Source organism: Myotis nattereri (assembly GCF_964212035.1).
Source record: "Myotis nattereri genome assembly, chromosome: 12".
Taxonomy (NCBI): Eukaryota; Metazoa; Chordata; class Mammalia; order Chiroptera; family Vespertilionidae; genus Myotis; species Myotis nattereri.
The window spans coordinates 32,356,296-32,383,718 of record NC_138087.1 but is presented as its reverse complement, the minus strand read 5'-3'; positions in this window follow the sequence as shown (position 1 = coordinate 32,383,718).

Sequence of the window (27,423 nt, the reverse complement as noted above, 5' to 3'; positions counted from 1 at the left end):
AGCCACTGTTGCTCAATGAAAGCATTCATAATGTAGTAGCCATTACTGATGAATTGAGGATAATGGAGGAGGGACCCACTTCAGAAGAGACACCAACAGCTACAAATTGATCCCTGTTCCTTAGTCATCTGACCTTTAGGGACTTTTAATTGACCAGCTCATGCCCCCAACTTCACACCCTGTATCAGGATCACTCTTCCGCCCCCACCCCCCACCCCATCACTCTTTTCTTCCATTCCTTTTTTTTTTCTTTTACAACAGAACACACTTTTTATCATTTTCTCATGCATCATTTTTATTGTTTGACTCCTGGACATTTTTATCCTCAGGATCTTCTATCATGAATTTTCAAGATATTTCCCCAAATATATAGCTTTTTCTCAAGGGAAATTTTATGGCAGCTGTTAAGATGCCACAGTTCCATACTGCTACATGCCCTCCCTAAGTACATTATTAGCCCTTTTAGGCCAGACCTTCACATATTTTTTTCCATATTCCTAGGGCTCAGTACAAACTAGGGTCTGTTAGAACTGGCTGATGATGGTGATCTCCATAGTATGTAAATCTCTGTGCCTGGTATGGTGGGGAATATAGAGGGGAACCTGATGTACATTCTGCCTTCAGAAGCTTATCTATAATAATAAAAGCATAATATGATAATTAAACTGGACGCCCTTCGGATGACCTTCCGAACAAAGCCTGGGCTGCGAGGAAAGTCCGGGTCCCAGGTACCAGAGGGAAGCTGGTGCTGGCAGCTGGAGGAAGGAGGGACTACTCTTGAATGAATTTTGTGCATTGGGCCTCTAGTGGTCTAATAAAAAAAACTTGAGAATGTAGGTGATGATGATATTGGTGGCCACTAACAAGAGACTCAAGGAAATGGGAAAGAAACTCTGCCATTGAGTTGGAATAAATTGAAGGTTGCCTTGAATAGATAACCTATTACATGAATGTTTGCACATTGATAATTAGAACTTAATTATACTTGGGAAGCAGACATATTGAACTGTCTTCATAGTGTAGGGTTTCTCATCATGAAAATCTGTTGGCCAAATATTAGTTATGCAATTGATAGTCTTCTATAAAGTGTACCATTTGCCATGATTTTTAATTTTTTATGTTTTATATCAACATTTTAAAAATTATTTTATATAGACATATAATTAAAAGTTTACAGACTCCTACTGAGTATCACTCCATGTAAGAAATAAAATATTGCCCTCTCTGGTTTCGCTCAGTAGATAGAGAGTGGACTTCAAAGAGCAAGTACCATCAATATGTCTAGGAAATAGAGTATCAGCCTGGGTTCAATTCTGATCAAGGGCATGCACCTTGGTTGCAGGCTCCTCCCCGGCCTGGGCCCTGGTCAAGGCTTGTGCAGGGGACAACCAATTGAAGCATGTTTTTCTAATATCGATGTTTCTCACTGTTTTTCCCTCTTTCTTCCATTCTCCCTAAAAATCAATGAAAATAGTCCTCAGGTAAGGATTAACAAAAATAAATAAACAAACAAACAAATAAAATATTAAAGATATGATACACTTGAAGCCCTCAGTGTCTCTCCCTTATCATAGTCTTCTTCCTTCCTATCAGAGAGAACTAATCTGTGACATTTTTCTTTTTGTGTTTTCCCAGATCACACTATAATAAAAACTTGTACCATAGGTCTTTCTGGAGACAGACTTGTGGTTACAAATTCTCAGAGCCTTTATTTAACCCTCCATTCCTCAGGCCAGGGTGGATTCCTAGTTGTCTGTATTTGCCAGTGGGCAGATTTTTTATTAGTCCACACTTTTGTTGAGGGTGGGACCTTTCATGGTTCTGGTTTTACAATGGTTTAATCATTCCAACTCCCCACCATGTGTGGGTTGGAAGCCTGCCATGTCTGCTGGGACTGATGGAGGCTTAAAGCATAGACCCCATAGTTACCCTCTCCATCCTCAGCTCCCTTTCTCCCCCTACATAGAAGTGGGAGCTTCATCTTTCATTTACATTTCTGATTTCAGCTCCCTCTTCATTACTGGCCTCTGCAAATTTCCTTTCCTTTCTTATGAGCTTAGCTCTAAATTGATTTTTATTCAGGACTTTTAAGTCTTCCATATTGTCAAAAATGTACCTGTTCCTGTAGATTTTTTTCAGTTCAGTAGTCCACTTTATAACTCCTGATTGAAACAAGTTTATTATCATTCACCAAGTTGCCGCCACTAGCCTTCTATACACTTCTCAACTACATCAGGCACATTCCCACCTTGCTCTCACCTCTATCCAGAAATCTAGTTCCTAGAAACTGGCTTCTTATATTTTAGCCCTCAGTTCAAATGTTCGCTCAACACAGAGGTCCTTGTTGACCATTCTGTCCAAATTGGTCTATCAGTGAAGTGTCCTTATCATCTTATTTTGTTTTCTTTACAATGCATTTCTTTGTTTGAAATTATCTTTTCATTTTTTTCCTATACATTCATTGAATGTCATTTCCACTTTCCATCATGTAAGATCCTGGAGAAGTCACCTTGACTGATTCATTATGGTATCATAGTGCATAGGCATTCCTGTTTCATCCACAGCCCCACACTTGAACTAACCACAGTAGTTCTTCACCTTAACTGCACATTAGAATTAACTGGGGTTTTAAAACCCTCATGCCCAGACTGAACTTCAGACCAACTAAATCAGAATCAGAATTGGGCGGGCCTTGAACATCACTATTTTTATAGTTCCCCAGGTGATTTCCAAGAGCAGCTTGGAAAGTCAATAGTGACTGTTCTACCACATTCCCACCAATTGTGTAATGACCCTGAGCTTGAATGTTCTTGCACTTTAAGCTCAAAGAGGAAAAGCATTGTCACTACTTTTCTGTGTTATTATATTCCTAGCATTTAGCTCAAAGCCAGAGAACTGGCGGGCACTAAACAATTATTGATTGAATGAGTGCAAATCTTAAGTGGGTTCCAAAAGTAGCACATGGAACTTGAAGGGCACTGATCAATAAAAAGTTTCCTTTCCACTAGAGGGGTACGTTTTCTTTACTTTTGGTTTCCATATAAGAGTAGTTTCCCTGCATAAACTCCTGGAATCTCACTGCCCCATTGACTGTACTCTTTTCTGAGAAGGCAGATGGCTTCTCTGACTGATATGCGTGGGATGAATAAAGGCATTATTGGCTCAGCTCTGACTTTCCTCCTCTTAGGAGTGAGAGCTGAGAACACATGGGAATACACATCCCTCCCTCCTCTGGAGCATCGCCCCTGTGGGGACGCTCCCCGTCCAGTGCTGCCTGGGACCTGGGATGGGAAGTCCGGCTTATTCTGATGCTGGCTTTCACACTCAGAGCCCCCTTTGTTGTTCTTCCCCCAAAGCTTAGAACTCCAGTGGGAAAGGAGGGTGCTATCTATTAGGGACCCCCCTCAGAATTCCAAAGACAGTAAGTCCTTACTTAACATGCAACTGTAAGCAAGATTATGTACAGTTTTACCATAGGCTAATTACTATAAACAACAGTTAAGTTCTTATGGCATCTCAACTTTTTAACAAAAGGTTGTTTAATGAAATGACATTACATGAGGATCTGCTATACTTATAACTGAACTAATTCTGCCATATAAGACACTATAGTCTCCAGTGTCCAGGATACATTGTGGGCATACAAGAAAAATCCCACTTCTTCCTTATAACCTCTCAAATATTTAACAGTGACTGCAATCTCCTTCCCCGATATTTTTTCTTTCTAAAGGTATAGTATTCCAGATTCTTCAATAACATGTTTTGGGGTGACTCTCACAATCTAATCTCATAAGACACTTGGCTTTATCTCTTCTTCTGGAACTGTGCTGCCCAGCAGTGAGTCCCATTGAAATGAGAAAGAGACATTTATTTATTCTTGAATAAATCTGCCCTAAAAATTAGGCCCCAAAAGCTAAGTATGTACATCACTAGTTTTTGTGGCTGTATGTTTATATGTTCATCCATTTTCCTAAGTAAAGTGGAAAGGATCAAGCTATTGTCTCATATAAAGCTCATGACTGAAAAGTGTTTTTTTTATTTTATATTGTTGGCATTTATGAATCATTCAATCAAACTTGAACAAAAATATCAGAAATTTTATCAGACCAACATTCACTAGAAATGGTTTGAAATAAAAAATATAAAAATATGCTTGCAGGCTCGCAATATGTTTTTAAAGTCGATACATGATGGATAGATAGACAGGCTTAACTATATTATTTCCTTGCATACATATCTTTCTATAAGAATTAAATTTAGAAGATTAGAAATATAAGCAGATTCAGCTATATGTGATTAGTGAATAGAAGCAGAAGAATAAAGTAACTCAGTAATTATGTGCTTCAAAAGAAAGAAAAAAACACACACACTAAAACAGGGGCAAATGATTATACCTTGCAGCAAAAGATCACTTAGCAGGGTGAGTCTATTTACTTCTTGAGCACTTATCAACTGTGAGCCCACAGTTTTGACAGCAGTGCCTGATTAGAATGAGAAAGATTAGTGGAGACAAAGATAAGGAGCTGGTGCAATACTGCTATTTCATGAGTCATAGGGAGGGACTCAAGCAGGAAATATAGTGAAATGCTCATTAAATGTTGATGCTAACTAAATCTTCCTATTCATGAGTGTCCCTCTCAATTCCTAAAGATTTGGCAAACAAAATTATCTTGCTGAAATATACAGCAATTTCCCAACATTGGAATTCCACATAGCCCAGCAGAATGACGAATTGTAGGCCCAGAGAGAAGTACTGCTGAGTCCAGCCATGAAATTCCACACAGGAAAGGAATTCACATCTGTTCTTAAATGACAATAAGCCAGAAAGATAGAAGATTGATTCAGGAGCCTCTGCAAATGTTATAGCTGTTAAAGGACATGCAGACTTAGAGGCATTCCCTTCGATTAATGTAAGCACCAGGCTAGTAATCTATTCAGCAGAAAAACAAGTTAACAGCAGTTTATGTTATGTGAATTGTGCAATCTAAACATAAAATGAAATGGTTGAGAATGTGGTAGTGGCTCACTTGGAAAGATTCTGAATCTGACCCTGACTGAGAAGCTCAATTGGTTAGAGCATTGTTGTGGGTTCGATCCCTGGTTAGAGCACATAGAATAAGCAATCAATGAAGGCATAGATAAGTGGAACAACAAACTCTCTCTCTCTCTCTCTCTCTCTCTCTCTCTCTCTTTCTCTCTCTCTCTCTCTCTCTCTCTCTCTCTCTCCCAACCTTCTCTCTCTCTCTCTCTCTCTCTCTCTCTCTCTCTCTCTCTTTCTCTCTCTCTCTCTCTCCCTCTCTCTCTCTCTCCTTTTCTCTGAAAGATTTGGAATATGCTTCCGTGAACATCTTTGAGTGCTGTCTACCAGGACTCCGGCAAGGTGTTTCATGTCTCTTACCTTACTTGTGACTCACAACTGTGAGTAATTCTGAAAATACCTGCAAGTAAAATGGTTCTTCCTAATGATATAGTCAGGAGAGAGAACAAACATGTCCTAATAAACATTAACAACTGCAAATATATCTTCTCTACCACTTAGTGTGAAATTAAGTGCCTGGAATTAAAATCAGTGAAAGGAAGTCATCTACACAATAAAACAGTAAGTAGTTACTAATTAAAATAAAAACAAAGACTCCTGTCACATAACCATGATACAGTGTCAAAATATATCACAACAGTGTGTAAATATGATCTTATTTTTATAAGTACATGTTTTGTTTGCATGTACAATTTTTTACCTAAAAGTAATTAGTCAGGATATACATAAAATTGTCTGTAGTGATTATATCTGAGTGATGGATAATTTTAATGTTCTTATATTTTTCTGAAATGTTTGATTTCTTTTAATATTTAAGACATGTTTATATTTTTTAACACACAAAAAAAATGTGCGGAGGCGGATCATGAAAATATTATAAAGTCAGAGGAAGTGGCTAAACCAGGATTTAAATCCAGGAATGTTGCTTTGAAGTCCCTGTACATTCTAGTATAATACAGGTGCCTTAAAAAAATCACAAATACTTAAAGGAAGGAAAAAAGAAGAGTAACATAAAAGGCTGGGGGGAGATGGGATAGAAATAAGGAAAGAAGTCTAGTAGCAGAAACCAAAACTTAATCCTTCAGTCATTTGCATCTCCCTTTTTGCTGTTGTTGCTAGCCTAAAGAAAAGTAATGCTTAGGCTAATCAATATAACAGGTTCATTTGACAGCTATTTCTTATGTACTGTCTAAATTATTACAAAAGTGTGCTGTTTGTATAATACAGGTGGGATGCTGTAAAGACGTGTGTGTGTGTGTGTGTGTGTGTGTGTGCGCGTGTGTCTTAAAGTTATTCTTCTTTAGACTGAATAAACTTGCAGGTCAACAGAGCAAAATACATATGTATGTATAGGTTTTGAAGATAGTCACAACTTGGAAAATGTGTTAAAATGTATTGCATATTTCTAGTCTGGCTTTTAAAAATGGAGTTAAATGTATTGTTTACGTACAGTTGTATGAAAATGATAACAAGTCACTCCCCTTTCCTCCCTACATAGGTATATGAGGATAAAAACCTATGCTCTATAAGTTCTATAGTGTCTTTAAGTTTCCAGACTTCCCCAGGTGTTCCTATACTGTGCGTACTAAGTTGTTTTAACTCAGAGCCGCTGGAAGTGTTCAGTGGAGCTCTACTTCCCTGTCTGAAAAAAATGTACTTGGCCTTGACAATTTCAAAAGGTTGTCAATTAAAAAGAAGCCAACTAAATTTTTTTATGAGAGATGAAATTCTTAAATTTATTATAACCAAAATTATATCATCCTTCTAGTATAGGGTATTATAGATTATAGTAGATTTCTATGCAGAAAGTAGTTTGTGGAGTATCAATAACTATCCAGTGAATAAAAACACAGAAAGCTATTTTTTTAAATTTATCCTGCGTGTAGTAAGTATAGTAAATCTGGAGTCTAAAGATAACTTTGTTTTCCAAGTTCTTACCTATTATCATTTCAGATATGGGTGGTACTAAATTTTTTACCAGATAAATAGCATGCAAACAGTTTAACATCTCCAAGACAGGGTGTCCAAAGTGGGATGTATGAGATATGTAGGAAGACTATATTAGAAAACAGGTATTTTTTATATCTTCATTATTCAGTTCTCAGTTTCATAATATTTTCTAAAGTTTATGATGCATTTGTGTACATTTATTAAATACATATTACGTGTTTAAAAATAAATAAATGTCAATATATTTGGGTAGTGTGTTCAAAAGCATTCAAGTTGGTAAACCATTGCTCTTAGAAAATAAGATGAGGAGAGAAGAGGAAAAGAAATCGTTCAGCCACCCTGGTCTAATAGGCTTTAAGTAGGTAGAAAAATTACTTGGGAAATAAAACAAACAAATCACTTGGAAGGAAAGCTACATCAATGCAGGACAGAGATTTTCCCCAAAATAACTGAATGAAGGAAACGGTAAATTGCAATGCTAATAAAATTTTTTAAATTCAGACAGGGGAGTCGTTAAGCTAACTGATTGGCCTATTTTTCTCTTTGGAGCAGTTCAAAAATCTCTTACCTAATGGAAATGGAATTGTGAGAAAAAGGTTACAGCATTTTTAGAAAGTAAGGTATAATATATTTGGTCAATTATTTTGCCTTGCCGCATTGACTGAGAAGTCAGTACAGACATTACCACTAAGTTTAAAACTCCAGACAGGACGTTGTAGATATTAATACCACCTCACAAATTGTGGCTGAGTTTGTGTCCCTCCCTCCCACCTGCCTTTTAAAGGGTAACTACTTCTCTAAAAGGCAAAGTTCATATTGTTGAGAAAAGTAGAGGAAGCAGAGGAGGAGGAACAGCCTCCTGCAAGAGCAACCAGAGGTAGTAGTGTCACCCTGATCACAGTAAGGACTCTCTGTTGAGAAAGGAAGAGGACCAGGGACACCATGAAGAAGGCCTTGGGCATCCGGGGAGCTAAGGATGGGCTTTCACCCTCAGTCATAGCACCCAGAAAGTAGCAAAATTAAAAGAAGCAGAAAGTTTGCTTGCGAAGTATGAAGACTTCCAGATGGAGAATGCTGAGGCAGTCCAGCAAGCTCTAGGCTCTGGCAAGACATAAGGGTCAATGAATTTATTGGAAATGCAGGTGCAAGGTATTAATGTCAGAAATCCAAGCAAATGGCTTTTGGAAATTCTCCAATATGACAGGAATGCCCCAGACCCATGGGCCTCAGTGAAGCTGAAAAGTCAAATTCTATACTCACATACTGACAAGTATTTTCTCTTTAAGTCAATGTCTTAGGCTTTAACAGCTGAAACCAAGTCATTTTAAAAATACAATAAAAGTTGGAGCTATAAAGACTGTGGAAACTTACTTAACAGCATGAGCTAAAGATAACCAGGAATTTGCCACAGGGAACTATTTAATGCTTTTGATGGAGCTGCTGCATATAGAGCCTAAGGTAATTGATGTACAGAAAGAACAAGCTAATAAATACTCGTTCTAGAATTTCTATGATTTAAAGGAGATGGGAGTGTTAAGTTGATGGATAAGTCCCACAATTCTTTTCTTTTATAAGGTCTTCTAAGCCAAGTTGGCAATCATATTTCAATTTCATTCATAAGGTCTCTATAGATGAATAAAAAGCAAGTGTCATGTGTCTGGACACTCACCAAAATTAGAACAAAGTTTGTATATACACACTCAGCATTAAGAAACATGTTAAATTATGACTTCTGGTGAATCCATTTAGCATGTTTTTTTTCTATGCCTGGAAATATAGGCTGTTTCTAACCTGCAGCTTTACAGTAGCCTTTAGTAAACTCTGCCTATTAGAAACAGAACAACAACAGGAAGGAAGGGCCTAGGGAATAGGGAGATGAGAATGAGTGTTACTAACCTTTCTGGGCCTTGTGTATTCTTATTTTGCCTTCTACTTTTTGAATTCTGTGGGGTTTTTTGTGGGATAGTTTTTTATTTTTAACTAGAGGCCAAGTGCATGAAATTCGTGCCCTTGGGGCGGGGGGGCGTCCCTCAGCCCAGCCTGCACCTCTCACAGTCCGGGAGCCCTCAGGGGATGTCTGACTCCCCACAGGGAATGGGCCTACACTGTCAGTCGGACATCCTTAGCACTGCCATGAAGGCAGGAGAGGCTCCCGCCACTACCGCTGTGCTCGCCAGCCATGAGCCTGGCTCTGGCTGAGCGGCGCTCCCCCTGTGGGAGTGCACTGACCACCAAGGGGTAGCTCCTGCATTGAGCATCTGCCCTCTGGTGGTCAGTGTGCATCATAGTGACCAGTTGTTCTGCCATTTGGTCGATTTGCATATTAGCCTTTTATTATATAGGATGAGGAAGTTAATTAAGACAGACTTGAATGTTCTATGACTCTGCAATCGAGGGCATAAACTCACTAATCCCAAAACACCCTGAATCAGATCAGCAATGCATTGATTCACTATTTCTGCATAAGAATCCACCAAGAAACTCAGTGGCTTAAAACAATAATACTTTACTATTTCTGGTGATTTTAGAAATCAGCAAGAATGTGACATTGATCTGGGCAAGCCTCGGTGGATCTTCACTGGGCTCTCTTATATCTACAGTCATATGGGGACATTGGGATGCCCCTGGCAAGGGTGACTTACGTTAACCCAAATGGTGTTTCATTTTCTAGCAGACTCTCTCAGGCTGGTTGTCATGGTAGTGGCAAGGTTCAGAGAGGAAACTAGAGTGCAAGGCTTAATGTCTCTTGAAGCCTGGACTTGGAACTGGCCCACCATGACTTCACCAACATTCTATGGATCAAAGCAAGTCAAGGTTAAGACTCAACCTGGGCTTGAATCACAGCCCAGATTCAACACGTGGGAGAAAAGAGTCTCTACAGGAGCAGCTGCAAGTTCTCTCACAAGAGATGTAACTATAGGGAAGGGTTGAAAAATGGGGTAATTTTTTTGCAATCAATCTGTAAGAAAAACACAATGAAGACATGTCAATTGTATCTGTATATCAGTTGTACTAACATTGTATACCAAAAAGATGAAACAGTGATAATCTTGAACGTATCTAGGCACATTGAGGAACGGATGATGAAGGGTAGATATCCTGGATCTACATTGCTTGGATTTCAATCCTGGCTCTAGAATTTAACATCTGTGTAATATTGGGGAAATGTTTTATCTTCCAATATCTAGTCTCATCATTAGAATGGGAATGATAGCAGTACCTTCATCCAAGTATTGGTGGGAGTATTAAATAATGTATACAGTCTGGCACACAGTCATTTAATAAATGTATGATGTTTTATTATTATTGGCACTAGTAGGAAAATACTAACAAAGATGTAAATTGTAAGAACGGAGAAGTCAGGTGGATTTCTATCTGGAATTGCAGGTGACAATAATTTCTGAAGGAATATACAGTGCCAAGCACATACTAGCTATGTAGCCTAGGTTTTATCTATCTCTAAGTTATTTCACGGAAATCTTGCTGATCCTTCTAACAAGTAAATCAGCAAAGTATATAAATGCTCTGTACTTACTTCACTTTTTAAAAAATAAATGGGATTCTGAATTCACTTTAGCACATTTTTTTAAAAGCCTTTATCAAAGCAATCTATAATTACAGCAGCACTCTCCAGATAGGACCAAAGAGAAACATTCTAAAGCAGGTCTTTCATGAAATTAGAAAGAAATGTTCCCATACCTTCTTCCCCCAAACCTCACTTCCAATTTTACCCAGTAAAGCCATAAAGGAACTAGATCAAAAGTTCTGCAATTTCAAGTTAATGTATCACAAAAAGAACATATTCTACCCATGGGTAGAAAAAGGAGAGAAAGCCAGGCTCCTAACCACAGATCACAGCCACGGAGTACCTATCAGGCACCTATCACTTGGAAAGAAAGATGGGAGTGCTTCTGTGAGAGGAGAATAGAAGAGGAATTCGGGAAAAGAAGGATGCCAAGTCACCAGAGAAACCAATTATGCTTCCAAGAAGCCAAAACATACGCATATGCCTGTGTGCCCAAGGCTTAGAAGAAATCAATGTTGAAAGAAAATCAGGATCCAGATCTAAAGGAAATCATCTTTGTATATGCTGCCTGCAGTTTTGATTTTTTATCTCAATAGAATTTACATGAACTGTTCAAATCACTCTCCTTGCACAGACACAGCACATTTACCAGCGTGTTGACATTCTAGTAGAAGAAGTGGAATTTGATATATGCCTTTTCGGCTCCTTCAGTAGAATGGACCACTCTCATAAACTTTACTTTTGAGCTTCAGGGAAGAAGCTAATATATATTGAACATTTGCTATGCAGCAAGAAACTGCAAATGTTTTCACATATGGTCTGTTATTTAAGTCTCGCCACAACCTTGCAAGGTATTAACCCCATTTTATAGATGAGAAGACAAGCTCAAGAGGTCATGTGACTTGAGGTACACCACAAAGCAAGCATTCCAATGGAGCCCAACCAGATTGAGTAGTTGCCAATTAATAGTGAAAGATAAACATCAAGCTGGCAGGTCACCTCTCTTACTCCATCACCTTTTATTGCTTTTAGTGATACTTCCTGAAAACAGGTATATTTCACCTTCACCTCATCCATCTCTGTTCACACCACACAAATGCCCCAGACAGAAAGATCTAGCAAAATGATCAAATCATTTACCAAAACACCACACACACACACACACACACACACACACACAATGAAATTCAGAAGTTGGAAGGAAAAGGGAGGTGAAAATGAAGGTCTATGCAAGGCAGAAATTTGAATATAAATGAAACTTGTCTTGCATCTTCTGTGCTCATCACATCGCCCTGTGCTTTTCAGAGACCTATGTTGAATTATTGGTTTACTGCCCTGCACTGGGCAATTCTCGTAAGAATGAAGCATGATAGACAAAATGAGCATTTCTAATCCTTTTGTCTCAGGAATAGACAGAGCACCGATGACAAGAAAGTGCCAATATATAAATTTGACTATCGTGTGGATTCAAATGTAAATTATCCCATAGATTTTAAATTTCCTGAAAGGCACAGATATCTTATAAATTGAGTTTGATATTTTTATGCCTTTTAAGGAAATTCAAATGGTTTAATTATGGTGGCCATGTGTGCACCTCTGAAAGTGGAGCCTCTTTAGAGAGACTGAAAATTTTACAAGACTCAGTTCTTAGGTAACCAGCAGACTATGAGATGGGCAAGTATACGCTACAGGTGGATACAGATTCAACTTTGCATTCACTATGAGGGTCAGATGTGTTATTTCTCCAAGAAATTCTGGGAAGCCTCCAAGTCTCATGAGCAGAATCTAGGTACTAGGCATGATGCTACATGTTCAATATACTGTAGTTTGTATCATTTACAACAATTTTGTGTTTTATGCTCATGTTTACAGGAGTTGCTCATGAGGGTGGTTTGGAAAATCATGTGTGCTTGTATTTGCCAGTTTGGCCTCAAGAACTGAGTGAGCAAAGCAGGGTGGTGCTTGTGGTGGCTGGTGAGAGCTCTGTAACACTATCGTCATGGTTTGCCAACACAGACACTTGAGAGAACAGATAGCCTGTGGCCTTGTCTTTTGATGATTCCGTCTATACGTGGAAAAATACAAAAAGTCATAGGATGAAGAAATAGAGGTTATTGATGAAGGCAAAGTGCAAGAGTGATATGCATTGAGACTGAACCTTTTTTTTATTTCGTATTTCTCTGGACAGGAAATAAAAGGGTGCCCACATTTGTTAGTCTAAAAACTAATTGAAATTGCCGAAACCGGTTTGGCTCAGTGGATAGAACATCGGCCTGCGGACTGAAAGGTCCCAGGTTCGATTCCGGTCAAGGGCATGTACCTGGGTTGCGGGCACATCCCCAGTAGGAGATGTGCAGGAGGCAGCTGATCGATGTTTCTCTCTCATCGATGTTTCTAACTCTCTATCTCTCTCCCTTCCTCTCTGTAAAAAATCAATAAAATATATTTTAAAAAAAAAACTAATTGAAATTACTTACTGAAGTTAAGGTTGGAAAACAGAGAAAATGCTTTTAAAGAAAGACACTAAGAGAACCTGCTTACGAACTGCAGTTTCTAGTGAGACAAAGGCCAAGCCTGGGTCAGCGTAGCTCTCCCATTGTTTGATACTCTAGTTACTTGGTCAGCTTTCTCTCCCAGAAGATCAGATATTTGTGGTAAACCATTTTGGGAAGGAAATTCAGATTCACTGCCAAGTTGTACCCAGGAATGCATTGCCACTGAGCTCATTTCACCAAGCAAACCAAGCTGTAGCTCAAATACCACTGACTCTTGCAGACCTCCTTAGTGATAGAAAAAGCCTCATACACTAAACATTAGTGTTTTTTTTCCAACCAGTGACATTGGACTCACGTTAGCAAAGACCTCTCACAGTTTAATGAGTCTCTTGTTAATCAGGAGAGAAGTGTCTGTATGTATTTAATGATTGGTCTTTTCAGCTGGTGTTATTTCAAGAGGATTTCATTTTTATATTGCATGACTGTAAGCAATGGCTATCTGAAATATTCATTTTCAATCCAGCTCAGGGTTAGTGGAGGATATCAAATTGAGAGGCTCAGAGAACAAATGGGAGATGTCTCAACAGAGTAAAATTGCAAATATCCCTTTAGTTTATGGTCTTCAGAGCTGCCTGGTGAGCCTGGTTTCCTCTGGAGAGAAGAATGCACAAGCAAGCTAGTGGAGCTACAGGTTGAAGAAATGTCATTATTTTTGGAAGAGGGAAGCCTTAGGGCTCATGGGATGGTCAAGGAATCCTTAGCTTTACAAAAGAGGGCTATTAAAGATAATTTGTTGCCCCAAACATCTTTATATTTCATTTCAACTTCTCTAAATCCTGGCAGTCCTTTAAGGTATAGAATCTATTTCACATCCTGTGTGAAGATTTGCCCGAGCACTCCAACCCACGGCAATTATATTTTCTTCCAAACTACTCTGGCTCAAGGAGGAAAAATAGAATAGTGATTAAGTCCTGGCGTAGGCCTGAGTTCCAGCTGTGATTCATCCTGGCCATGTGGTGTTGGGAAAGTTTCCCCTCACCTCTGATTCCTGATTTCCTCACCTCTAATTCGAGTCTAGCACTACTTTACCTCATCGAATGATTATGAGGATTAAATTAAAAGTGTCATGGGTAAAGACCTGACCCACAAGCTCTCAAGCAATTTATCATATTCTAACAAGATGTTAACATTGCTGTATGTTTCATATATTCTCTACCCGAAGGAGACTCTAAGCTCCGTCAGAGTCACGTGTCTTATTTACTTGTGTTTATATCCATTACCACCCATTTTAGTGCTTTGCAAATCTTAGCTACCCAGGCAGTGTTGACTGATGGCTGGTGTTTTAATTAATATAAATGGTTTTTGCAGAAGGAATGGAGCTATATCCTAGAGATGGATAGGCTACAGACATATACACTCTCTTTTGGGTTGGTATATGACATATGTGGCCATGATATGGTACATACAGTAGAAAGCAAATAACCTCAGCAGTTTGAGTGGCTCTTGCCTCAGCTGTGACAGAGAGGGGAGTGAAAAAGGCAAATGGCAAAGATGAAAGGGTCTAGTATGCCTTTAAGAAGCAGTTTAACACGCAGATTTTTCTGGTTTATTCACGTCAATGAAAAAGCTGGACAAATATTTGCTCCCAGAATGCTCAGCATGTAAACCTGGGGATCTCCTGGGATCTGAGGAGGAGTGGAGACCTGAAAGTTGCTTCAGGCTTGAGTGATTAGTTGCCAGAGCCTAAAGGAGAGATGCTTCTGTTAATGTGTAGTTCTAAGAGTATTTGGCAGGGGGTAGTAATGTAGTACCATGGTGATTTACAAGACTAGCAAGTTTCAAGGAGTAAGACATTTGACCCGACCCTGTGACCAGTGGCTAAGGTAGGGTCCCTTTGTTATATCTGGGAATGTGATGAGCAAAATCATAGAATATGTTTGTTTGGCAAAGTATCCTGGATCGGACAGAGATAGATTACTTAACTGATGCTGAAATACAGCCAGCCCCATAGTTGGGCATCATGAGTCACTCAGTCTTATATTGAACTCTTCATGATTTTCCTATCCCACTTTGTACACTCATACCAAGGTAATACCTCTCCCTGCTGCCTTCCAGAGTGATTCCCTCTCCTGTGGACTGGCTATATCACATTCACTCATTCTACAAACAATGTCTGTGCATCTACTCAGAACCAAGTATGATTGTAGGTGATACAGTTACTTAGGATAAAGCACACAGTTTCTGCCCTCAGAAAACACGGAGGTCCACCAGGCAAGATAGACACGAGAAGAGTCACAAGCATAATAAAATGCAGTGATACAGCTCTGCATAACACACTGTGGGCAGAAGTGCAGCTAATCCACACAGCTACCGGTCAGAGAGGCCTCCTCAGACAAGTCCCTCTGCACTGAGTTTTGTAAGATGCGGAAGTAAGCACTGGCCGGAGGAAGGCAGAAAGAAAGAACATTTGCATAGGGGGTACCACACATACCAAGGCAGGAAGGGGTAAGAGCATGTTCCAGCCTGAAATTCATTGGCTATAACTACATCTCAGAGCATAAGAGAAGAGCTAGGCAGGCACAGAGGCCAGACCAGGAATGCCATGTGTGCCCTGCTACAGGGAATGGGCTTGATGCTGTTTTCAGAAAGACTAAGGAGGAAAAATGAACAAAATTTGATTAGATATGCCAGTAAAAGGCTGGAAAGAAGCTGGAAGGTAGTAATAGGGGAGAAGATAATCTAGGGGGAAAGTAAATTTTGTTTGATCAGGGTAACATTGTGGTACTTGGGAAATGTTCAGATGAAGACAAATAGAGAGTTGGGTGTTACTTCTGGAATTCAAGAGCTAAAGATGCATGTTGGGGAGTCATCGGTAATTAAAACCACAGAAATGGATTATATCACTCAAAGAGTATGTAGGATGAGAAGAGTAGAGACCAAAATTCTGGGCCAAGCACTTAAAGAAGAGTACTTGATAGATACTTAAAAAAGAATGCCCAGAGAGGTAGGCAGAGAGTCATAAGAAATGTTTATGGAAGTCCAGGGAGTAGAGAGTTTTCTGAGATGAGGAAGTGACCAACAGAAACAAAAGTCACTTTGCTGAAAATTGACTTTCAGTTTGACATTTTAATCCTCACCACAATATATGTCTAAGTGACTAGCCTACCGCAGTAGCTATGATGCGCACTGACCACCAGGGGGAAGATGCTCAACACAGGAGCTGCCAAGCTGTGGTCACATGGCAGCGGTGGTTCTTGGATGATGCTACGAAACCAGAGAGGGGGGAGCCCGATTCTTGGGTGCGACAACCGAGAACCACCCTCTCGCAATCCAGAACCCCTCAGGGGGTGTCAGAGAGCAGGTTTCAGCCTGATCCCCACAGGCCAGGCCAAGGGACCCTACCTGTGCATGAATCCATGCACCAGGACTCTAGTTCTCATATAAAATGAGAACTCACATATAAAATACTGACTTCCTAATTTGACTGTTGACAGTTGCCTTGCCCCAACTTGATTAGAATTTCAGATTTTCTGTGACTCAAAAGGGAGGCAGAACTGCCAGTGCATAAGCAGGTATTAATTGAACTTCAGCTTCTTTTTATGCAAGAGAAGTCTGGCAGCAACAATAGAGTTACAGGGGCAGAATATTAGAGACTTGGTCCAATGTGAAATGGTCCCCGCTTAGTGTTTATCCTGAGAGTTGGGTCAGCGCTTCTTACTGCTGATGGAGGGAAATATTCATGGCATTTTTTCAGTCCCCCAGACTGCAAATTCCTCATCTCAACACTTAACTGCCCAACAGCTGCTCATTCTGTGCCCAATTCAGGGAGATTTATTTTTAGTGACCATGAAATGACATACTAACCATGTCTCAAGAGGATTGGTTCTTTCAGAATGGCTTCTACCTTAGTCTGGCAAACCTGAGAAAACTGTTGAGTTTGTTCCAAATGTCAGGTATTACAGTCCAAAGAAATTAAGTAAGTTCTATAATGAAAATCCATTTGTTTCATACAAAGAAGAAAAATATGACACATATTTCTATAATAGCCCTTAGAGACATCTGATAGCATTTGAGGAATATTAGTTATCTATCTATATATATAAAAGACTAAGTGACCATCCAACTGTCCGACTGGCCAGTAGGTATGATGCGCACTGACTACCAGGGGGCAGATGTTCAATGCAGGAGCTGCCGAGCTGCGGTGACTTGGCAGCAGCGGTTCTCAGGTGACGCACCCCAGAACCAGAGAGGAGGGAGTCCGATTTCTCTCTGGGCTGCATGATTCCACCAGGCTGCAGGACCCCATCTGCCAGAGGGACTCCGCTCACTCCACAGACCCCCTTCCAGCAGAGGCGCTGCCCCAGGTGCAGCCAGCCGGGAAGGGACCATGGGAGGTTGGCTCCAGGCTGTGAACAGCACCTTTCACCAAGTCCCACCCCATTGGTCACCTTCTAATTAATTTCCTTTCAATGTGCACGAATCTGTGTACCAGGTCACTAGTTGCTATATAACAAACCACCTTAAAGTTGAGTAGATTAAAACAACAATACATTATTATTTTTTTTTTATGATTCAGTGGGTTGATTTGGTATTTTCTATGTACATTTCACCTGAACTCACTCATGTGACTGCATTCAGCTGTTGGGTTGGCTGAGATGGAACGTTCAAGATGGCCTCACTCTCATCTGGCAGTTGGTGCTGGCTGTGGGCTAGGCACCTCCATTCTCCTCTACACACGCTCTCATTCTCCCGCAAGGTGGACTGGCTTCCTTTCATGACCATCTCAGGGCAGCAGTGCAAGGGTGTGAAAGTGAGTAGAAAGCCACACAGAGCCACTTTCTCTGCATTTTATTTTCTGGGCAAGTCACAAGCCCACTCCAGATTCCAGGGTGGAGAAACAGACTCCATCTCTAGATGGGGAAAACTGCACAATATTCTTCTTCGTTACCTTGTGTGTGTTTATTATTACTTACTGAAGATGCTGTATGAAAACGAAAAGTGAGGTCTCTGAAGTCAGAGTACTTGAATCCCAGTTCCTCCCAGACCCACCCACTCTGCTGCTACTAATCTCAGTGGGCTGTATGAGTGTTCGATGGTATCTTACTTATAAAGTGTTTAAAAGAGTACCTAGTACATAAAAAACACTCAGTAATTATTAACTATTTTTATTAGTATTTTAAGTGGCCTATATTTCTATTCCATATTGTAATATAAACATTTTCCTTTAATATGCTTTCCATAATATAAACATATTACAAATTATTTACATATATAATTTAAATTTCTATCCAGCAGTTCTTTATATGGCTATACTGTGGTTTCCTTAATCATCTCCTCTGTAGTATATTTAATCTAATTCCCATTATTAGCTATTACATATGGAATGCAATAATAATTTTTAGGTATAAAGCTATTTGTATTTGGGGGGGTGCACAGACTTATGCGAATTTGCCTATATTTTTGTGGTTATTTCCATAAGATAGATTCTCAGGATTGGACTTTCTGGTAATGGATTGTTTAAGGCGTCTGATACATATTGCCAAATTCCCTCTCAAAAGAGCACAACTGTTTACACCCCACCCACAAGATCTGAGAGAGGTGCCGCCTCTCATGTGATATTACCTCCTGATAGAGCCCGTGAGAAATCTGGACTATTCCAATTCTCCTCTCAGTGAGAACAGATTAAATATCAGCAGAAAGGCAGCCTTAGATGCCATTCAAAAATGTTAGGGAAAATATGTGGGGGATGGAAGCAGTCATGTCTAGTGAAAATAGGAAAACAAATATTCACATTAAAATAAAATAGTTGCCATCTGTTCTTTCAACAATAAACTAAAAGAAACACACTTAAAGTAGTAGTTAAAATTGCTATTTTTATTTAGTTGGCTAGTTTTATTTTCTTTAGGATAATGTCCAAATAATGGGAAAACAGTAATGCTAAAGTTAAGACCCTGTGCAAAGCAGAAGAGGATAATGGGTGAATTTGACATTTACAGAGGGTACTGGCTCCCATCATTAGATGGATGACTCCAACACAGTGACAAGAAGTCCTAATCTTCCAATCATATTTTAATAGAACAAATTTTCTGTACTCAGGAACATGAATAGGCTCTTGGCAGTGCGGGTTATTTTAATGGACCATCACTTTAAGCTAAACCTTCTCCATCTGCTCAACTCTCTAATTACCAATGCATAAAGTACATAATTCACAATTACATCATAAAAATAAAATCTACATTCTATCAACTCATGTCAGAGCTTTTCAATCTATGCTATTTGGCATCTGTTGTGGTATTAATATTTGCTCCCTTCCAACAAATCAGAGGCAAATGCACCACTTTCTCAATTAGAAAAATCTGAAAAAAATTACATGCTTACAAGAGGAAAAGGAATTCTCTAATGTACCATTTTCTTTTACAATCGTGCCGTATTGTGTAATATCACTTTACTTTCTGCTATACTCAGTCAGTCCAGCAGGATTCAGTCCCTCTCTGAGTCGGGCCTTCACAACTTTCATCAGAGAGAGTGGAACCTAAAATAAAGTCATAAAAAACCCAAAATTTTTACATACTACAATGGTAAAGCTATTTCTTAGCTAACTTTAGAAATATAAATGATATTATTGAGAATATACAGAGAAAATAAATTATATGTTATACTATATATAGTGTATATGTATGTTTTTTCATCCCCGGAAGGATTGGACCAGTCTGGAAATCTATTAAGGAAAAAAAAAACACACAACAGCACAGGAGCACTAAAGGGAGAAGAATGGGAAAATGTAGATAGGCCTGTCCATCCACTTGCTCCCCCATCCCTTCTTCCACCTTAGGGTCCGGAGATTGAGGGATGTATAGAATCCCCTGAAGACCATGTCCCTAGCTGCTGTGCATTGCTCTGGGATTCCACATGCTTAGCTGTTTGCTTTGCCTAGCTTTGGCCGGGATGTAGTCCTTTGATTTTTATAATTGCTGGCATCTGTTTGCTTTTGCCTATCTCGTTCATTCAAGGATAGGGTACTTTGAGTTCCCTTGTGTGGTGTCACCTGAGTGACACTCACCTGGAGGCCTAATGAAGGCCTTGTTTCTGGTGACAGTCATGTAAAACTTGGACAAAAAGTGGGAGAGTTCTGAGTGCTTCAGACAGCAGGAAGGAGAACGCCCAGTTCAAGGGAGGTAGGAGCGATACCACTCAAGCAAATGAGGCTAGAGAATGGGACTTAGAGGCTGGCTTCTACATCCATGTGGACACTGTTAATTTTTTTAATTAATCCTCCTGAACAAATCACTCAGGAGACATTGGCACCCTGTAGATGTAGGGAGTATCCTGTTAATCAGACATGCAGCAAGTTAGTTGATCATCTATTTTCCCATAATATCATACACATATCTCCTACAATGCTATCAACCAATATAATTATTTCTTCACACGTTTGAAGAAATAATTAGATGGGGAGAACGCTTAGGTTAGTATTACTGGCTAAATGTGCCTATTGCATCAGTGAGCTTGCTCATTTACTTCTTAGCCAGTATTTAGGAAAGAATGAGAACTGAGTCAGTTGTAAACATCTCATCTTGCACAGCATTATGCTTTACAAGGTAAGGGAATTCTATTTGTAATATCGATTTTATTAGGTTCACTTCTGCTGATTTCTATAATGTTTGTTCTGAATACTCAGAGTGCTTTATCTTTCAAAAGAGTTTTGGAAAAATGGAAACAAACCCTTTGCATGCGTTTTACATTTAACATAGTGACTAGCAGAGCTGTGATTAAAGACGAAGTCTCCCAGGCCTTTTCTTGGGTCCAGACTGATTCCCAAACAACTCAAGATGAGGTGACCTCAGACTTTCTTCTCCCATGCAATGAAAAGCTTCCAGAATCCTCTTTCTGAAACCTCAGTTGTAGATATACACTATGGTGTCAACAATATTTGCGGATAACGCTGAAAGAAGTTTGTTTGAAGAAATTCCTTATTGTACATTAAGTATAAATTGCAAAATATCCTCTTATCTTCTATAGTAAATAAAATTTTACTCCTACCATTATTACTGGGCATTTATTTAATTCATAGATTATAGCAGAAATGAAAAACTGAGTTCTAGTTACAAAAACAATAGTAAACTCACTTTAATAAAATACTATCTAAAACATGATGCCTGCCTATGAAAGGATTAATGCAACATTGTAGCAAAAACTATTGTTATAAGCAGGGATTTGATTTCTTGCTTGGAAACTTTTGCTAGATACCCACTCTGTAGAAATGTAGCTCAGACAACTCCAGCTGGCATTTCAGCTTCAGCAACATGTCCACAGCCAATGTCTGCTATTACCCACCATGTCCCCCCAAAATATATTCTATTAAAACAGAACTACTTGGTGTTCTCTAACTACATTCTACTTAGATTTGCTTCTCTTTACTCACATTGTTCCCTCTGAACTTCGCCTTAGGCCTTCCCTCCCTGCTTGAAGTTCTAATCTCCATCTCTCAAAATCTACCCATCTTCTAAACCCTGTTTAAATATCATCTGTCCTTAAAGACTTCGTTCCCATGGACATAATCTCTCACCTCGCTGATCCCTCTTTATAATGAAATAATTTTTTTATTCTCTCTACTAATTAATAAATCCCTTGACTATAGAGACAAACCATAATAATTTAAAGTCTTCTGCAGTTCCCAACATGGTGCCTGGCAGGTAATGGGGCTAGAAAAATTCATACTGAGTAGATAGAGCTCCTTATAGGGGGGTGGGGACATATATTGGAGTTCCTTGATATCTCAGCATCCTAGCATAGTGTCAGCCCAAAGTTGATGCTTAGGAAACATTGGTTGAGTGAATTGAATCATAGAAAAGGAATGCAGACATTCTGCTTGCCCTTTTCACCACCAGAAGAAAATACCTGAGGATCTACTTTTTAAAATTGTGTGGTCCCTTTAAAATGAAGCCTTGCCATCCCAGAAGGTTAGCAGTGTCACTCAGTGCAGAACACAGTGATCACATCAATATGAATAGGCTCAGTGAAGTGCCACTGGCTCCAGTGCAACTGTGACACTGCAACCTGACTAATAAAATAAGAACTAACTCTAAAAATAATTTACCTCCTGGAGACCTGAAAATGGATTTTACTAATGAAGGGAGAATAACTAGCATGGATCTTTCCTTTTTTATCAGTGAATCCAATGTTAAAACAGACATGAGTCTAAAATGGCATATTCTTAACTGCCATCACCACTTTTGGGAGAACATTTTGCACACTCTTCATCCATGGTTATAATTTGAGACATTTTAGCAGCCAATTAAGGGACAAAAGGGTAAGGGTGAGGGAAATCAGGAAAGGCAAAGGAATCAGCCTTTGTTATCATTTAGTTTATTTTAGCTTCATGTGGAATTGTTCAATAAGCAGATTACTATGTGGAAGATTGTAGAACGGCATGTTTATAACAAAATATGGGACTATTGCCCAGCTGGTGTGGCTCAGTGGTTGAGCATCCATCTATGAATCAAAGATCTTTGATCGATTCCTGGTCAGGGCACATGACTGGGGGCAGGTTTGATCCCCAGTAGGGGGCATTCAGGAGGCAACTGATCAATGATCTCCCTTATCACTGATGTTTCTACCTCTCTCTCCATCTCCATTCTTCTCTGAAATCAATAATATATATACTAGAAACCTGGTGCACAAATTCATGCATGGGTGGGGTCTGGCGGGCCCACCCCAATGGGGGCCCATTGGGCTGGGCCAGTGGGGGGAGGGGCCATGGGAACTTGGCTGGCCAGCCCGGACCCCGATCGAGGTGTTGGGGGCTGACCAGGGGCCGGGCTGGCCACAGGAGGGCCGATCAGGGCCCGGATCAGGCTGGTTGGCTGTCATAGCCACTGGTCATTCCAGTCATTCTGGTCGTTCTGCTGTTCCGGTCACTGGATATATATATATATATTAAACGGGACTGTTAACAGACATAAAGATCACATGTTTTTATTCACAAATCTCTTTATCACTAGAGTAAAATCAGAATAACATGCAGCTGGATGAATGGGTAGTGAGTGAATGGGAGATGCTGTTCCTCAAGTCTCAGTGGCCAGCAACCAGGCGGGAGAGCATTTCAGAGGCTGGTGCTGCCCTTTCTTCCTGCGTTGTTTGAAGACTGCTCCTGGGAGTTTTCCTGAACTGGCACGCGAGCGTGTGTGTGTGTGTGTGTGTGTGTGTGTGTGTGTGTGTGTGTGTAAAAGAGAAAGACTAACAGACAGAGAAAGACAGACCGACAGGCAGGCGGAGATGAGAGTAGGGAGAGGGAGAAGGAGAGAATGCCATTGGAGTTTTGAAATTCACATCCATCTGTTAAGCAATCCCACATCAGCTTCTGGATAAATAAATAGGCAAAACTGGAAGTATGTAAGGATGATGGGAAACACCCTTAATCCTTCATATTTTAATCATTTCTTGTCCTGAAGTTATGGTGTTGAACCAGATCCTTTAAAGTATTTTCTTCCTGTTCTATTTCCTGAATTGAAAATATTCCTTAGCTCTCACATGCTATGATTCTTTCATCTCATAAAGTTACTAAGAAGTCCCATATTATGCTCTAAAAATACACCTTTTTTATGGAATCATAGACTACTGTCTCTGGAAAGCACTTTGTACATAATCACACTTCCCTCACTACCCTTCCTTTTATGCTGAGGAGACTAGAATCTAAATCCCTGCCTATTCAGCTCATTGTTTTCTGTTGTGCTTTACTGAAAAAAAAATGTTTTTTTGCATCACTCTGACTCCAAACCAATTCATTCTAATGTACAAGACTGTATTGGTTAGTGTAATAAAGAAAGAAAACCTAAATAAGTAAAACTATGAATGTGCCCTATATTTCTGGAACACTTCTAAGAACTTCATTCACTCATTCATTCAGTAAAAAATTGAGGGAGTATCTGTTTGCTAGATACCAGAGAAAGAAGAGAGGATAAAACAGACTCCATTTTCACCAATTCTCTCCACCAACGAGGGGCAGTCCATTAGTATCCAGAAGGCTGCTGCACAACATGCATGGGCTTCCTCCCCTCTGGCACCTTCTCATTCTGTCCTTTTTCCTTTCCACCATAATTATATCTATTTTCCCACCCACCTTGCCGTTTTGTGCTGATCTGAAGTCAATGTAAACAGACTGCTTTCAGCTCCAGGTTGAAGAGTTCACTAATGGAGGCAAAAACACCTGTAGAAACTTAGTTTTTCAGAGCCATAAAAGGGCTGCCTTTAAATCTATGATTAATTTCCTCTGCAAGGAAATGTGTTAGTCTCCGCAAATGCCCCTGCTGCTAAATTAACTTCTGACCCTTTCTATGTCCTTCCCAATGACTCTTTGAAAGTTTCGGATTTCTTCAATGAAATCAATAACTTGAGAATGAAATCACATCACCATTGGCCACCTTTGAAGACTTCTATTGAGGGCAGTGCACAGCTTGGGTCAGGCAGCCCCTCCTGACTTTGCCATTTGAAACCTGGGTGCTGAGCTGGCCTTGGCAGCATTCTGCCTGAGCTCTTTATTGAATATGCTTCTCTTTTGATCTGCTTCTAATTTACCCTGTTCTTTGTGCTGCCTCCTGCTCCACTGGGAATCGATGGATGTTTATTGTGCCACTGGTTGTATCACTAATTGCTTGACTATGAGCCTCTTGAATGTGGTAGCTTTATTTCTTCTCTACAAAATGCCTTTTGCTTTCTCCATTTCGTATATTAATGTCTCCACAGCTCTCAGAACTAAGTGGCGGAGCCTAAAGACAATTGGATACTTGGGAGATTTGAGTTACAGTCTTGACAAATAGAGATAACTGGGTCGCCCCCTGAAATGGCTTCTGAGGGAGACATTTGATATGGGCCTTACGTTTTAGCCTGAATCTACTGCAGACTAGATTCTACTGGATTTGACTCACTTTGATGTTCCTCTTCAAGTCATGCAGAAAATCTTGACCTCTCCTTGTTGCCCTCTCTTCACCAATGGCCTTTAATCACCTTCAACATAGGCTATGTCCAAAATTCCCAGTAACCTCCTGAAAGTTGTATTTGTTTTGTGGCCCTCATGCTGTTCCCTGTGATCATCTTCATTAGTGATGGGTGTCAGTCCATTTGTGAATTAATCACATCAGATTGAGGAATACGTTCAGATAAAATCTGATGACAGCCACATTTCCCCAATGAAATATTCATAACATGAAACTTTCACCTTTATAAATCATGGTTACTCTATTGATTTTTTCCCCACATTTTCCAAACAAGCTCATAAATTTTTAAAAATGTGGATGAGAGAAAACAACATGAATGAATAGATGGATCTACTTTTCAATTACATGCATTTCTGGTTTTACTACTGCCTTCAGCTCATATTAGAAGAATGAGATGCCGTATAGAAAGGGGATCTTCTAAACCTAATGGATATGGAGGCTGATTGTTTAATAAAAAAAATTATTGATCATGATGGCTATTGCTCTTGAAGTTTAAATTAAAAGATTAATTTAAATTAAAATTATTTACTTACTAGGGTCTTAATTATGAAGAGTATTACTTATGAGTTTGTATGCTTTCTTAATTATTGGCATGCATGTTTATTTGACTTTCTTTTTAATCCTTGTTCGAGATGACACATGTGAAATGAATAGAGAAGGAAAGTGTTTCAGTTATGTGTTGCTACATAATAAACCACCCCAACACTTAGTGGCTGAAAAACCACAGCCATTTATTATTGATTCTGTGAGTTGAATAGGTTCATTCTAGGTAGTTCCTTTGCTTTGTGTGAGGTTAACTCTGGTCACTTACTAGGATTCACTCATGTGATTCCATGTGCCTAGCCACTCACTGCAGGGTGGTCTCTGACATGGTAGCCAGAACCTTTTTCATCGCAGTTGGTTTCTAAGAGGAAGAAGCAGTAAATGTCAATCTTCTTAAGATCTGACTTTTTTCAAAACTCAAGAGGAGAAAATATATACGCTAGTTTTTGGTGGGTGGACTGGAATCACTGTATGGTAAGGAAAAATTGCTGTTGGCTGTTTTTGGAAACAAACATAGAAAGTATATCATACTGTTCGTATAGGTAGATGTCTCCCAACTTATTTACATTTGCTAAGCAAGCCATAAAAATATTTTTTGTTGGAAAACTATTCTTCTAAGAATAAAGGACCACTTGGTATATGATTGAAATAAAAGTAAGGTATGTGAAATAAATGTGGCAAAAAGAATATTATTATCTGTGTGTATTTCTCTTTTATTATCTACTCAAATGCTAGGCCATGCACCAGATACAGATAATAAGTAAAATTAAACTCTGTTCTACATATAAAAGAGGCAAGAGAGTCTGTGCAAGTGGTATGTGTGTATGTGTGTTTGTGTGGGTTTTCTCCAGAAAGTCTCAACTAAGGCTATGATGCATCAAAAGTAGCTATGTGACTAATTGGAAGCTGGAACCTTGCTTTTGTACCATGACTAGTAGGAATACTAGTTCTCACTAAGATGTAAATGACTAAAAGGTTGAATATGTTATCCCTCCAGAATAATTTGCATTTAACACAAGACCGAGGCTTATGGTATGAATGCATTTCTTTTGTGCGTGGGCATCAAGTTGCAGAAGAAAAGTTGTACATTGGAGTTTTTGACTTCTAGAAGATGAATCAAGTATAGCTCTGGGTCATTTTGTTACCTCTCACTCTCCCTGTCCTAAGAAAATGCAAAGTAATGACATTGACATAAGCAAAATATAATTAGAAAAGCAATTTGTTGAAAAAAGAAATGATAATGCTTTTCAAAATGAAGCACTGTACCATGTAGAGAATTTGGTTACTATCCATTGTTTTAGAGGATCCATGCCATGGTTCCTCACCATTAGCTTTAATATTGGAAGAAAGTCATTTCTATTTTATTCTTGACCTCCAAACTAACTAAAGTCTTTGCAGTACCAAGTAATGCTGCTTAGAGGAGTTCAGGACTTACTAATGTAATGCTTTGAAATGAATTACAAGGAAGAAGTTGCATATATTATTGCAAGCATTCTTTTATTTTTGTTTGTAAATGACATTCTTTGATATTTTGGATAAGAAAAAATAGAAAAAAAAGCCAGTCATCATGAATAAATCATCAGTGAGAGACGATTGAATTATGTGCTGTCATCTCTATCTTTCCAGCCTTGACAAGCACAGTGTGTGGCTGCCATTAAGAGCAAACGTGGCATGGTACCAGCTATTCTAAGCGCTAGTGAATGGCAAAAGTAGAAGAATGGGATGGTGGTCTGCTCATGGTAGCCATATTGGTGGTGGGGGCAAATGGGGAAGTCCAGGACAGGAACTGTGGTTCTGGAAAACTTGTAGGAATGTGAGGAAATCCCAGAGGCACCACTGGTTTAACAAAAGAGCAGCAGTGGTAAGAATGCTTCTGAC